The 13,927-nt window shown below is 44.7% G+C and overlaps 1 protein-coding gene across 3 annotated transcripts in view; it reads left to right on the plus strand.

Annotated features, from left to right (window-relative positions):
- The first annotated feature begins 313 nt into the window (after positions 1-313).
- The window catches only part of ZNF76 (zinc finger protein 76), a 32,741-nt gene continuing 19,127 nt past the window's right edge, over positions 314-13,927 (plus strand). For 2 of the 3 annotated variants that reach the window (XM_007197994.3, XM_007197992.3), the window contains exon 1: positions 314-611. The gene's annotated coding sequence lies outside the window, so the exon portion shown is untranslated. The remainder of the gene's footprint in view (positions 612-13,927) is intronic. The other variant, XM_057555173.1, reaches the window with a different exon arrangement.

The following is a 13,927-nucleotide window of genomic DNA, read 5'->3' on the forward strand; positions in this document are numbered from 1 at the left end:
GCAGCCGCGAGAACGGCCTCCCTCACAATCTGCCCCTCCGGTCCTCCCCGCCTCCAGAAGCGCACCTTCTCACCCGCAGGCGGCCGACGAGACTCGGGGCCTCGGGCTCCTCCCGCCTCCCGCCTCAGGTGGACCGAATCCCTCGGCAGGACAGGTGGCGACTCCTCTTTGCTATAGAGACGACCCGGCTCGCGAGCCGCGCCCAGTCCCTGACCGGGGCGTAGTGACGTCATCACGCCCTCCCCGGGCGCTCGGCCTCGCGGGCGGCGCGTCACCCCGGTCGGGGGGCGGGGCGGGGCTCTCACCGGCACTGTTCAGAGCCTGGCTGCCCGGGCTCCAGCGGCCCGGGAACAGGGATAAGTAGGACGGCGGCCGCGGCGACTGGGGGTGCGGGGTGGAGCGTGCCCTGTATTTTCTGTACGGGTTCCGGGGCTCGGTAGAGGCGCGCCGAGAAGACAGGAAAGTGCGGCGGCCCTGGAACCTGGATATGGCGCGAGGCAAGCTGCGCGCGGGCGGGCGGGCTATGGCGCAGGCGGGTTGCGGGGCCGGCGCTGGTGGCGGGGCCCGTTGCATGGCGGTCTGTCGGCGGAGTCGCCCTCGGGGGCTGTCAGGTTGGTGGCTGCGGGAAGAGTGGGTCCACCGTGCCCAGGTGGGAGGCCGGGCGGGCGCAGGGCCCCGAGAAGGTCCCGAGCCCGGCGTGCCCCCCCTCCTCCGGCCCTAGCCCGGTGGCCGGGAGGCTGGACGGCGGCCTGACCCTCCCCCACCCCAGGTTCCGGCCCCCATCCCTGCCCCTCCGTTCCGTCCTGCGACTCCTCCCCCATGACTTCCAAACCCCACCCCGTGACTGCGCCCGCCTCCACCTCTGTGACCCCCACACCCCACCCACTGACCCTAAGACCTCACCAGGTAATCCTCACCTCTTATTCGTTGACTCTGCCAACCCAGGAATTTCCCCAGCACTGCCCAGGACCCACCAACCTCAGCTCTAAACCAGTGACTCAGGACCCGAGATCCCTACCTCCCCCAAAACGTCAGTGACCCCACTGGTCTGGTAACCCCCTCCACTTCTACCCTGTGTTACCCCACAATCTTGGTGACTCCCCCCAAACCTTTCCTGGTGACTCCTAAGCCTTACCTACTAAAATAGTTTCCCACGGAGTTATGTTCTACATAACCCTCAGTATCTGATAATCCCTTCTTTGCCCTGTAACTTCATGATCCTCATTCCATGTGCCCCCTTCATCCTAAAATCACCTCCACGGACATCCCTCTCTGCACTCCAGCCCCCCAGTGTTAATCAGCACATGACTTACAAGTGCCCTAGCACCGAGCTGGTGCCCAGAAAGATATAGAGATGAATATGAAGTAGATATAGTTGGAATCATCAGAGAATCTGGATTGAGTGTGTGGTCCCAGATTCAAGTCCTAGCTCTGCCACCGTTGTGCTTTGGGAACCTGGAAGAAGTCTTTCTTCGCTCTGGACCTGTTTCTCATCTGTATTATGATAAGGTTGGGTTAAATGATCTCAGAGTTTCCTTCCAGCTGTGACGTTCTGCAATTCTCAGTCAAGATAATATTTGTTTGCAATCATTTTTGTACTCTGTACTCCTAACTAGAAGTTTACTGTTGTAATCTCAGCCCAGGGTCCACTTGCTTCTTGAACCTTATTCCCTCACTCCTGCGACCCCCCCTACACTCTTAATAATCCATACCCATTTCCCTTGATCAGGCCTCATCAGTTAACATGTTTGCAAAGCAGGATAAGAGTGCTTCAGCTTGGGGTATTGATGTGATAAGAGATCTGGGTTCTAGTTTGACTCTGGCCTGTAAAGTATGGCACCTTAGGCACACCATTTAGCCTCAGTCTTCACTTCTACTAGGGTAGGATAATAGTAGTGCTTGAGATAATGCATTCAAAGCATTTGGTACCAGGCCTAGTCCATGGGAGCCCTTAAGTATAAGCCGAGAAGCTCTTATGGGTCTTACTCTGTCCTGGGTGCTAGGGAGTCAACAGATAATGAACACAGGGGCCACACTTTGCATTATCTTGGTACCCCCGAGCTCTTGGAATCACTGTCCTCTTGTCTCTGCTGTGGCCTCCTCACTTCTCTGGTTTTTTACCCTGCTATCTCCTTAATAATGATTGGCACTTACTGCTGAGCACCTACTGTGCGCCAAGCTTTGTATGTGTAAACTGTTTCCCCTCACAACCCCAATATATCTACCACTATTTCCCATATTTTGTTTGTTTTGGTTTGGTTTTAAACAAATGAAGAACCTGAAACTCACACAGATGAGCAGTAGAGCTGGGATTTGAACCCACAGTCTTCAAAACTCATTGGATCCATTGCTTCTCTTGCCCCTAAACCTACCTAGTTTTCCAGGTCACTCTCAGCCCCTTGTTCCTTATTTTCTAATAATTTCTAAGCCCAACACCAACACTTTCCCCATCACTTCCAAGGTTTCTCTTAACCTTTGCCCCATGGCTTGGTGACTTCCTTAACCCATTGTTCATGACTTTTGACCCCACGTGTCCTGAGACCCCTGCACCTTAATACCTCTCTTTATCCTTTGTCCAAATATCCTCTCACCCTATGAGTCCTTGGAGCTCCCACTTACCCTAAGGTGTCTCCCATCTCACTGGCACTCTATCCCAAATCCTCTCATCCTGTTAAATCCTTTACCCCCAGGAATTCATATACATAAGAGATTGGAAATCTTTTATGAGTGTTCCAGCTGCTTCCCTTCTACCATCCTCAACCACATCCTGTTACTCAAAACCTTCATCTAAATTAGCCCTTCATCTAGTGAGTGCTTCACCCAGCTTCAGTGAAATGAGCCCCTTCCATCCCAATGTGATCCCATCCTTCAAAATCTATACACCCTCCCATGCTAAGATCCCTCCTCTTCATACCCTTTTCAATATCTTGTGAGATCCTGCCTCTTAGATTCCCGGATCTCATGGCATCTTTCTCATTTTCATCAGTGATCTTTTCAAACCAGAATCATCTTTTACCTTATCCCCCTTCCTGTGCCCTATCCCTTCTCACAGTGCCTTTTTCCTGCCCTACTCTTATTTTTCTCCCTCACCTCACCTCATCCTCACCTGCATCCTCACCTCACCAATCTTGGTAGCATTGATTACGGTGTAAACCTTTCTCCCATCCCAGCTCTGCCCCTTCTTCCACTCTCCCTGCCACTCTCTCCTTCACACACGGCTTGGCCAACCACACTTCACTGGTTTGTCCAGAGAACTACACTTTTCTCTGGGAACCTCTGATAATAGATCACCAAGATCACAGTCCTTTAGGTAGCAAGAAGGGAGATCTTGGAAATCCTTCTGAATAAATGTAGCCATGTCTTCTTGACACACTCCCACTCTTCTATCCTGTTTATGAAGCTGCTTGCTGTATATGCCCTCAGGGTAGAATGCTTTTGAGTGTCAACACCCGAGTTAGCCCCATTGTTTTCCAAGCCCTGGGAGGACTTTCCAGTCCCCTCCCACCAGAGGACTGGATGGTGAGTAGCAAAAGGTGACATTAAAGATCCACTTCCAAAAGTCTATTCTGTGGGTCACCAAATTCCCAAATTTGGGAATTATTGGGAATTCCCAAATTCCCAATAATACACTTATTGACTGTATAGCAATAAACTCAGCAGAGGGCAGATTTAGAGTTAAGGAAGGCATAAATCTTGGGGTCTGCAAATTTTGTGGGTTGATTTTTTTAAAAGGAGCTTTCGCCTTAGATTTGTTTAATCTCTCTTAGGCTACAGAACATATTCTGCCTTGGATCTTAGTTATTTGGATACTCTTCTCACCCAACACCCACCCTCCACCCCCACTGTGATTTCCTTGAGAACAAAAGCTGGGTTTTCTTTATCTTCTGTTATCTTAATCCTGTCCCGCATATTTAGCAGGTAGTCAGTGAATACTTACTGGATTGAATGAACTCATTCAGAAATTCTGCATCAGGTACAAACAAGTGAAAACAGCTAGTGTCTACATCTACTTTGTAGCTACAACAACCCTTCTCCCCAAATCCCTCCAAACGTGATAATGGGCAAGTCCCTTGATTTAAACGTTCTGGAATTCAGACACTTTTTTAGTCATTGCTTGGGTGGGGGACTGGGTGTAAGTGCTTCTTTTTACTGTGTTTCTGGTTAGACTAGAGAGATTGATTGACATAGTGGCTAGAATACAGTGGTAACAAGGCCAGGGTCTGTCATATATAGACCAGTTCTCAAGAAGACAGCTAGATGAAATATTTAGCGGAGGTTGCAGAGACAATCAGAAGAGAAGAAATCAAATTGGCAAAATGTTGGTAATTGTTGAAGTTGGGTAATGGGTTCGTGGAGTTCATTATACTATTCCTTCTACCTTTATGTATGTTTGAAATCCATAATAAAAAATAGGAGAAAAAAGAAGAGGACAGCTAGGTGAGCAAGTGCAAATTTAGCACTGTTCCTTGCAAAATGTCTCAAAACAAACGAGCTGCTGTTACCGAGTCAGTACTATTATCTTGGTTAAATAGTATATTTAGTCCCAACCTATTTTTGACCTCTTCTGTTTGTGAGATATCATGATGCTAAATTCAAAAATCAGCACACTGCAGAAATGTATCATCCTGGCAACAAGCACCTGTGGCCTTGGTCCTGCCCTGCTTCCCAGCCCAGGTGTGGTTTCTTGTGTTAAAGGGCTGGGCTGGGCCTGAGAAGAGGGAGAGACAGTGGGGGAAGTGAGGGAGAGATCAGAGCTCAACTAGGGTCTTCCCCTTCTGGCCTAAACCCTCCAGATTACTGGGAGATTCTAAAAGTATGGAGGTTCATTCATTGATTCACTCATTCACTCATTCATTCATTCCACTAATGTTTGGTGAATAGCTGCTGGAGGCCAGGTACTTTTCTCATACCTGGAGATAGAGCAGTGAATAAAATAAAGTTCCAGGACTTAAGGAGCTCGCCTGTTGGGATGAGGCAGAAACATACCATAAACAAGTAAAATATATATTGGGAAAATTAAACAGAGAAAGAAGATAAAGAGTACCAGGAGCCAGGGTATTAAATTTTAAGTAGGGTGGTCAAGGAAGGTATTGAAAAGGTAACATTTGGGCAAAGACCCGAAGGAAGTTAAGAGGTGAGCCAAGCATTTATCTGAGGGAATTATATTCCAGTCAGAGGGAACAGCAAGTGCAAAAGCCTTGAGGCAGGAGTATGCCTCGTATATTCAAGAAACATGAGGACACCAGTCAGTATGGCTGCAGTAGGGTGGAGAGGAGAAACATAGCAAGAGATGTGGAGGTGGGAGTGTATTGGTGGTAGATCATATTAGGCCTTATAGGCCCCTGGATTTTTTGTGAATTGTGGGTGAGATGGGAGCCATTGGAGGGTCCTAGGCACCCAAGTGACATGATCTGACATAAAGGATCATTGTGGCTGCTATGTTGAGAATGAGTTGTAGGTGGCAAGAGTGGAAGGAAGGAAACTGATTAGGGAACTACTGCAATAGTCCAGGCAAGACAAGTTGGTAGTTTGTACCCAAAGTAAAGCAGTGCAAGAGTGAGAAGTGGTTGGATTCTGGATATGTTTTGAAAGAGGAGCCAACGAGATTTGCAGATGGATTGGAAGTGGCATATAAAAGAAATAGAGAAGTTGAGGATGGCTCCCTCATTTTTGGCCTGAGCAATTTAAGGATGGAGTTCCCATTTACTGAAATGGGGGAGCCTGGAAGAAGGATACATTATAGGAAGGGGAGATAAGGAATTCACTTTTGAATATGTCAAGTTTGAGATGTTTTTGGACGTGAAGATGTTAAATAAGCAGCTGGATATACAAGTCTGTTAGACTTGTTAGTCAATTTCTGCCCTCCTGGGAACTGAAAGAACACTATTACTGGGCAAGAGACAAAGGAGTATGGTGGGAAGAACACTGGCAGCTCAGGTGTGAGACCCGGCTCTGCCACCAGGTAGCTCTGTGATCCTTTCGGACTCCTCTGGCAGCTCTGGCCTCTGTTTCTTCATCTGCAAAATGACAGCTTTAGACTAGAAATGAGTTGTCTTCTCAGCTCCTCCTGTGTGAGAGTCGATGAAGTAGTGCATAGAGCAAGGGAGATAATATAACTGTACGTATATCTGAGAGCATGTTGGAAACTGCTGAGCCCTACACAGCGTAGTGGCATTGGTGGTAAGAGGCCTCCCTTACTTTGCTAAAGCAAAACCCAGTGAGTGCCTGCCATGTTCTGGGCACTGGACACAGAGGATCCGATGACAGAGAGATGCATCCGTGCCCTCGTGGAACACTACAGACGAGCCGCCTGGTGTAGCTTCACTGCTGAGTATAGAGGGAGTGGGCTGGAGTCTGATGGTCTGGTGCGGTGTTGGCCAGGGAAAGCTTGTTCTTGACCTGGGTCTGGGAGAAAACTACGTGGATGTCGGAGGTGAGGCAAGATGGTAATCCAAGTGAGGAAAAAGTGGGCGTGCTAGCTAGGGCTGTAGGAAGAGCTGGGGTGGTGGGACTCAGCTCCTTCCCTCCTTCGTTCTTTTTTTTGATATTTATTTGGTTGTGCCGAGTCTTAGTTGCAGCACGCGGGCTCCTTAGTTGCGGCTTGTGGGTTCCTTAATTGTGGCATGTGAACTCTTAGTTGCAGCATACATGAGGGACCTAGTTCCCTGACCAGGGGTCGAACCCAGGCCACCTGCATTGGGAGCGTGGAGTCTTAACCACTGCTCCACCATGGAAGTCCCCCACCCTCCTTCATTCTTTCACTCAGCATTTACTCCTCTGCCGGAAACTCCTCTTAGGGAGCTTATAGTTCTGTAGCAGAGGAAGGGTTTCTTTCTTTTTTTCGGCCGCACTACGAGGCAGGTGGGATCTTAGTTCCCCGACCAGGGATTGAACCTGCACCCCCTGCATTAGAAGCACAGAGTCTTAGCCACTGGACTGCCAGGGAAGTCCCTAGATGAAGGGTTTCAAATCTGGTCTCAATTAGATCTAATTCACAATAAGTAGGGTTGATTTAGGATTCAAATTTGAGCTAAAGAGTTCAGTTAGTTATGTGACCTAGTAGTATTATTCATTTAGTATCTGTGGGCACATTCTTTGTTTGGTGCTGATTAAGCTGAAATGCATGCTCTCCAGGAACTTAAATTATAATCAGTTTAACAGAAAGTAGGATGTGTGATTTTCACCCCAAAAAAGTTGAGTTTAAGGAAAAAAAATACCTGGCAGAGTAATCCCTTCACTGCATCTGGAAGCACAGACATCTAATCCTTGTGTCATTTAGATGTTGATGCTTATATTTTAAGGAGAGTCTCTGACCAGCTAAACAAGAATACAAGATATAGGGAATTCCCTGGTGGTCCAGTGGTTAGGACTGCGCACTTCCACTGTAGGGGGCACAGGTTCAATCCCTGGTCGGGGAACTAAGATCCCACATCCTGTATGCCGTGCAGCGTGGCCAAAAATAAATAAATAAATAAAATTTAAAAATACGAGATATAGCCCATCTTAATGATCCGGTCACTCACAAAATTAGAGTGGATATGTAACTAGCACCTTTCACTTAACAGAATGGGAAAATTTTGTTCTGGTGAGTAAAAAAAAAAAAAAAAAACCAAAAGAACAACTGAGCTACAAATCCAAGTGCAGCTGAAGCCATTATCTTTTTTTAAAATAAATTTATTTTTATTTATTATTTTTGGCTGTGTTGGGTCTTCGTTGCTACGCGCGGGGTTTCTCTAGTTGTGGCGAGCTGGGGCTACTCCTCGTCGCGGTGTGTGGGCTTCTCATTGCAGTGGTTTCTCTTGTTGCGGAGCACGGGCTCTAGGCGCGTGGGCTTCAGTAGTTGTGGCTCACGGGCTTCAGTAGTTGTGGCTCACAGGCTCTAGAGCACAGGCTCAGTAGTTGTGGCGCATGGGCTTAGTTGCTCCGTGGTATGCGGGATCTTCCCAGACCAGGGCTCGAACCCGTGTCCCCTGCATTGGCAGGCGGATTCTTAACCACTGCGCCACCAAGGAAGTCCGGAAGCCATTATCTTTAACTGGTGGCCTTAAGCTACTGACAAAACATCAGATGCCTCTTTCCCTGGCAGCTATCAATCAAGGTATAGAAATGTGAGTGTCCGTGTGAGGGTCTCACAAATCCTATGTCTCTGTTTTGCTGCTCGAAGTGCAGGGCCTACTTGGGCTCCTCACTTATAGTTCAGAAAGATCTGGGATGTTTCAAAGCTTCAGTGTATTAGACTGACACCAGCTGGAAGTCGGAGCGCTTCTTCTACTGCCTCCCGGTTAACGCTTGCCTTCCGTAATGGTTCATCTCAGAGAAGTGCAGATGTAACTTGTTAGCCTGGTACTGCATAACTTTTCATTTGTTGGAAGTCCCTGCTGCTTTGGGATAGCTGATAAAGCATGAGACCCATGCAGTTAAGATAAGCTCAAGGAACTGGGAGCTCCTTGAGATTGTAGAACTGACCCAAGGCTTAGATGTAGAGGGTGTGGCAGGGGTACCTAAGACCAGAGTTCTCTCTGTCTGAGAAGATCATCCTTTCAATCTAGGAGGTACTGTCCCAAAGCCACAGAAGCAGTGAGGGAGAAAAGCAGCCCCTGCTCATCTGCCACTTCAGCCAGACCCACCCTCTTGACCGGCCTGGGGACATACCAGGCTGGGGAGCCAGTATGTCCTCAGGTCCTGTGTAGATTTGCTGTTGCTTCATGCTCAGCTTGATCAGGTTTCCATCTGATACTTGAGAATGGCATCCATGAATTGGAAAGCTGAGTTTTCAGATGTAGTTTTGCTACAAACCAGTACATCATGGAATCTATCCTGTCAGCCCTGGAGTAGCCATGCCTTGTTAGGAGAGAATCATAGATATTCCTCTAGCCAACACAAGGAGTGCAAAGCTTGCTTTTAGACTTTCTTCTTTTATTCTTATATTTTTATTTATTTATTTTACATAGGTAACACATTCACAGGGCTTAAAATTTTTTTTGTAAGTGAAAGATATGCAGTGAAAAGTCACCCTTCCATCGCTGTGCCCGTCACTCAGTTTTCCTTCCACCGGCAACCTTGGTTAGTAATTGCTTCACTGTCTTTCCATAGAATTTTTTATGGCAATGGCAGCATACAAAAGGCACTGTTTTGTACCTTGAAATTTTTATTCAATATATTTTGGAGATCTTTCCATGTCAGTATGTAAGGAACATCCTCATTTATCTATGTCTACATAATAAGGAAGTTCTATATTGATAGACATTTATGCTGTTTGGAATTTTTTTGCTATTATTACATGCAGGGATGCCATGAATAACCTTGGATGTGTGCCATTTTTCATACATGTACATCTACCTGTAGACTAGACATGAAGTTGCTGGGTCAGATGGTGTGTACATTTGTAATTTTGATTGATAACTGCCAAATTGCCCGACATAGAGCTTATACCAATGATACTCCCACCAACAATGTAAGACTGTGCCTGTTTCCCCACAGCCTCAGGGACATTGCTTGTTTTTTTTTTTTTAATTTTATTGATTGATTGATTGATTGATTGATTGCTGTCTTGGGTCTTCGTTTCCGTGCGAGGGCTTTCTCTAGTTGTGGCAGGCGGGGGCCACTCTTCATCACGGTGCGCAGGCCTCTCACTGTCGCAGCCTCTCCTGTCGCGGAGCACAGGCTCCAGACGCGCAGGCTCAGTAATTGTGGCTCACGGGCCCAGCTGTTCTGCGGCATGTGGGATCTTCCCAGACCAGGGCTCGAACCCGTGTCCCCTGCATTGGCAGGCAGATTCTCAACCACTGCGCCACCAGGGAAGCCCCAGGGACATTGCTTTTTTTCTTTTTTTTTTGGCTGCAGCATGGCATGAAGGATCCTAGTTCCCCGACCAGCGATCAAACCCACGCCCCCTGCAGTGGAAGTGCGGTGTCTTAACCACTGGACAACCAGGGAAGTCACACAGGGACATTGCTTTGAGTTAAGAATATACAGACTGCCTTCAACATAGGATACTGAATCATGGGGCCCCACTGTGACACTCTATTCCACAAGACACACAAAGCACCACACAGCCCAGTTTGAAGAATACCACAATTAAAAATATATATTTTAAAGAGTAACTGGACCTCTGGTGGTTATAAGAGAAGAAAGGAAGAAAAAATCCTAGAGGAAGAAGTTCCCTACCTCAGTACTTAAATTAGCATAAATTAGAGGAAGAATAGGTATCTGTCTTTGCAGAACCAAGGAGGGATGAGATGCCAGTAGTATCAATCATAGGAAGGCTGTGGGGAGAGTAAAGGAAAACTCCCCGAGGGTGGAGCTGGGCAACCAAGCAGACGGGTTTAGTGTCCACTGTAGAGCTGCCTCTCAGCTCAATGCTGGTATCTTTTCATTTCAGCGACTTTTTTTTTTTTTTTTTTAAGATTATACCCCCTCCTTTTAGCACTACTGTTAATTTCATTTTGGCCTCTTCTGCCCTCTTCTCATTTGGAGTTTAGGTTTCTGTGAGTTGGAGCTGGATGTGTGTTCAGCCTCATCTTTTTTCACTTAGTGTTGATTTGTTAACCCTCTTCCACTAATCCAGATGGTCTTGGTGGTTCTTGTCTGAAACGTTTAAACAAGCATCCTGTGCAAGTAGCTCTTGTTTTCTGTCCATTCTTTTCGTGGGATGAATTATGAAGATGAGATGATTAGATCTCAGATCCTGAACCTTTCCTGGTGGGGTTAAGCATTGACAGATTGTTCTCTGGAGAACCTGGAGCCCCTGTAGTGCCATTAGCAATGCACGCTTGCACCTGCCTCTCCCGGCCTTGCCAACACTGATGGTTCAATTTGTTTTTTTTTTTTGTAATTAATAGACTGTTTCTTAGAGCAGTTTTAGGTTTGCAGAAAAACTGAACAGAAAGTACAGAGAGTTCCCATATACTCCCTTCTTCCCCAACCCCCCGCCCCCAGTTCCCAGTTTCCCCTGTTAATATCTTACAATGGTGTAGTATATGTGCTACAATTGATAAACCAATGTTGAGGCATTATTATTAATTAAAGTCCATAGTTTGCAATTATGGTTCACTCTTTGTGTTGTACATTCTATGGGTTTTGACAAATGTATAATGTCAGTTATCCACCATTATAGATTTATGCAGAATAGTTTCACTGCTCTAAAAATGACCTGTGCTCCACCTGTTCATCCCTCCTCCCCTCACCCCACACCCTTGGCAACCACTGATCTTTCCACTGTCTCTATAGTTTTTCCTTTTCCAGAACGTCATATAGTTGGAATGATACTGTATGTAACCTTTTCAGATTGGCTTCTTTGATTTAGCAAAATGCATTTTAAGGTTCCTCCATGTCTTTTCATGACTTAATAGCTCTTTTTATTGCTGAGTAATATTCCATAGTATGAATGTACCACAGTTTGTTTATTGAAAGACATCTTGATTGCTTCCAGTTTTGGGCAATTATGAATAAAGCTGCTGTAAACATCCATGTGCAAGATTTTCTGCAGACATAAGTTTTCAACTCATTTGGGTAAATACCTAAGAATAGGATTTCTGGATCTTATGGTAAGAATATGTTTAGCTTTGTAAGAAACTGCCTAACTGTCTTGCAGAATACCGTTTTGCTGTGCCATTTTGCATTCCCACCAGCATTTGGTGTTGTCAGTGTTTTGAATTTTGGCTCCTGTAATAGGTGTGTAGTGATATCTCATTGTCTGTTGGATGTGAACACTTTTACTTTGATTTTTGGTAATTTGATAAGTATAATATCCTCATGATTATTCTCTCTTATTCTTTAATTACTAATTAAACTTTTTTTTTAATATTAGTGTTTTTTGCTTACGTGAATTCATATTGTAGCCTTATTTGTCCAGTGGGAATTTGATAATGTTCTTGGAGGTTTGTGAGTGTCTGCATGTGGGTTTTTTTTCCACCTAGTTTTTTTTTATTGTGGTAAAATATACAGAACATAAAATTTGCCATCTTAACCATTTTTAAGTGTACAGTTCAATTACATGTGTTTTTTTTTTTAATTTCTATTGGAGTATAGTTGATTTACAATATTGTGTTAGTTTCTGCTGTACAGCAAAGTGAATCAGTTATACATATACATATATCCACTCTTTTTTAGATTCTTTTCCCATATAGGTCATTACAGAGTATTGAGTAGAGTTCCCTGTGCTATATAGTAGGTCCTTATTAGTTATCTATCAGTTATATGTGTTTTTAATATCATGTGTTATGTTTTATTTCTTTAGTATTTTCCCCTAATGTCGAGGGTTTTTTTAAGCCAACTCTTCCTTTTGACTTGATTTTCTTATGCTTCAAAAGTCCAAAACTCCCTTCTTATCCTGGTTGAGATCTGGATATTGTTCCATTTTGATGAACTGGTAATATAAATTTAACCTTTTTGTCCCAGGGTGGTGTTTTAAATAACATGATGTGTCTAAATAACCGCGATGATCCAGTTCCTCCTGATGCTGATGGAATGTTTCGTTTTCAAATAGCCCTTCTCAAGCCAGCAGTGATCCCAAGCTGAATTCCAGAAACAATTGAGATGTAACCTCATCGTATCTGTATTAATTTGCTTGTTGATGTAAAGTGATAGCCTTAGGGTAACCCTTCCAAATTGCCTTTATTCTGCACTTTTCTTTTCATGGACTAAAGGTGGGTTTGAAACTCCCCCATGATTGCTCTGTTGAATGTCTACAAACTAAGGTGTTAAAATTCACTTAAACATTTGGCCGAAAATTAGATTTTTAAGTTATCTGTTTTAGTTTAAATGAATGCTGGTCTGCAGTAAAGGAGTATGCATTTTCATTGCCCTTTTGGAATTGAAAATAATCCACTTTGCCTAAATACTCCCTTTTCTGTGACTAATTCAAACCTATAAAATTATAGTAGCCAACCAAATAGGAACCATACTAAAAAGTACTCTGGGCTTTTAACATCATTGTGCCTTTTGGAAAGAGATGTTTAGCTGATGTTTTAAATATGTTTCTGTTATTAATTTCCTGTTTTCTCTTTAGTGTTTGGAAACCCACAGAACCAAGCCTGTTTCACTAAGCTTTTTGTGTGTGCATTGAAGTCTTCTTCTATAATCACGAATACTGAATCATTTTACTACAGCTCTTCCAAATCCGGTTCTAATTTGTTTGCCACTTGACTCCCTCAGCCTTCATCCCTCCCAACCTAATGTCGCTTTGTCCTCTCTGAGAAGTTTTCTATATTTCCAAATGAAGAATTATCTGAGTGAAAATTGTCATTTTTTTTTTTTTCAAAGTTGAACATTCTTCTCTTTCCAAGCAAATGTTTTGTTTTTCTCTTTTTTGGCTTCTCAATACAGTTGCCCTCTGGGCTGGCTGAGGCAGAGTACAGAAAGCCTTGTTCCAAATGACCAGGGAGTTCGGGTTAGCAGAAAATGGTAGACTAGTGAACAGGTGCCTGTAGTCAAGGCGAAGCCCAGCCTGGGTGTGGATCAGATTAGATCTAAACCATGACCAAGTGGAGAAGCACAAATACATGGCTACTCTTTAATTTCCCGTCTGTCATTTCTCTTATTTTTCTGCTTTGGGGAGGCAATTTAAGCACATCTTTTTTCATAGAGAGACCTAAAGATTCTATGTGTCTAAAAAGTTTTTCTAGATGTTATCTCACTGGTAATTAAAATTTATGTTTACAATAGGAAACACATTTATATATTATGAAGCCATAGGGTTGTTTCCTGCATCAGAGCAAACAGTAGGTTAAGTTCATTTAAAAATGCAACAAACAGGAACTGGACTTGCTGATAATTCTGGGAGTGTCAGTCTCCCTTTTCATCCCTACCTTTTGTCATGCTCTTATTCCCCACTCCCTCCTTTCCCCCAGACTGGCTGTCCCCTATACCCAGCTCAGGTCATTAGGGATCTGGTATAACTTACACCCTCCGAGGAGAAAACATAGCA

This window comes from Balaenoptera acutorostrata, chromosome 10 (genome assembly GCF_949987535.1).
Source record: "Balaenoptera acutorostrata chromosome 10, mBalAcu1.1, whole genome shotgun sequence".
Taxonomy (NCBI): domain Eukaryota; kingdom Metazoa; phylum Chordata; class Mammalia; order Artiodactyla; family Balaenopteridae; genus Balaenoptera; species Balaenoptera acutorostrata.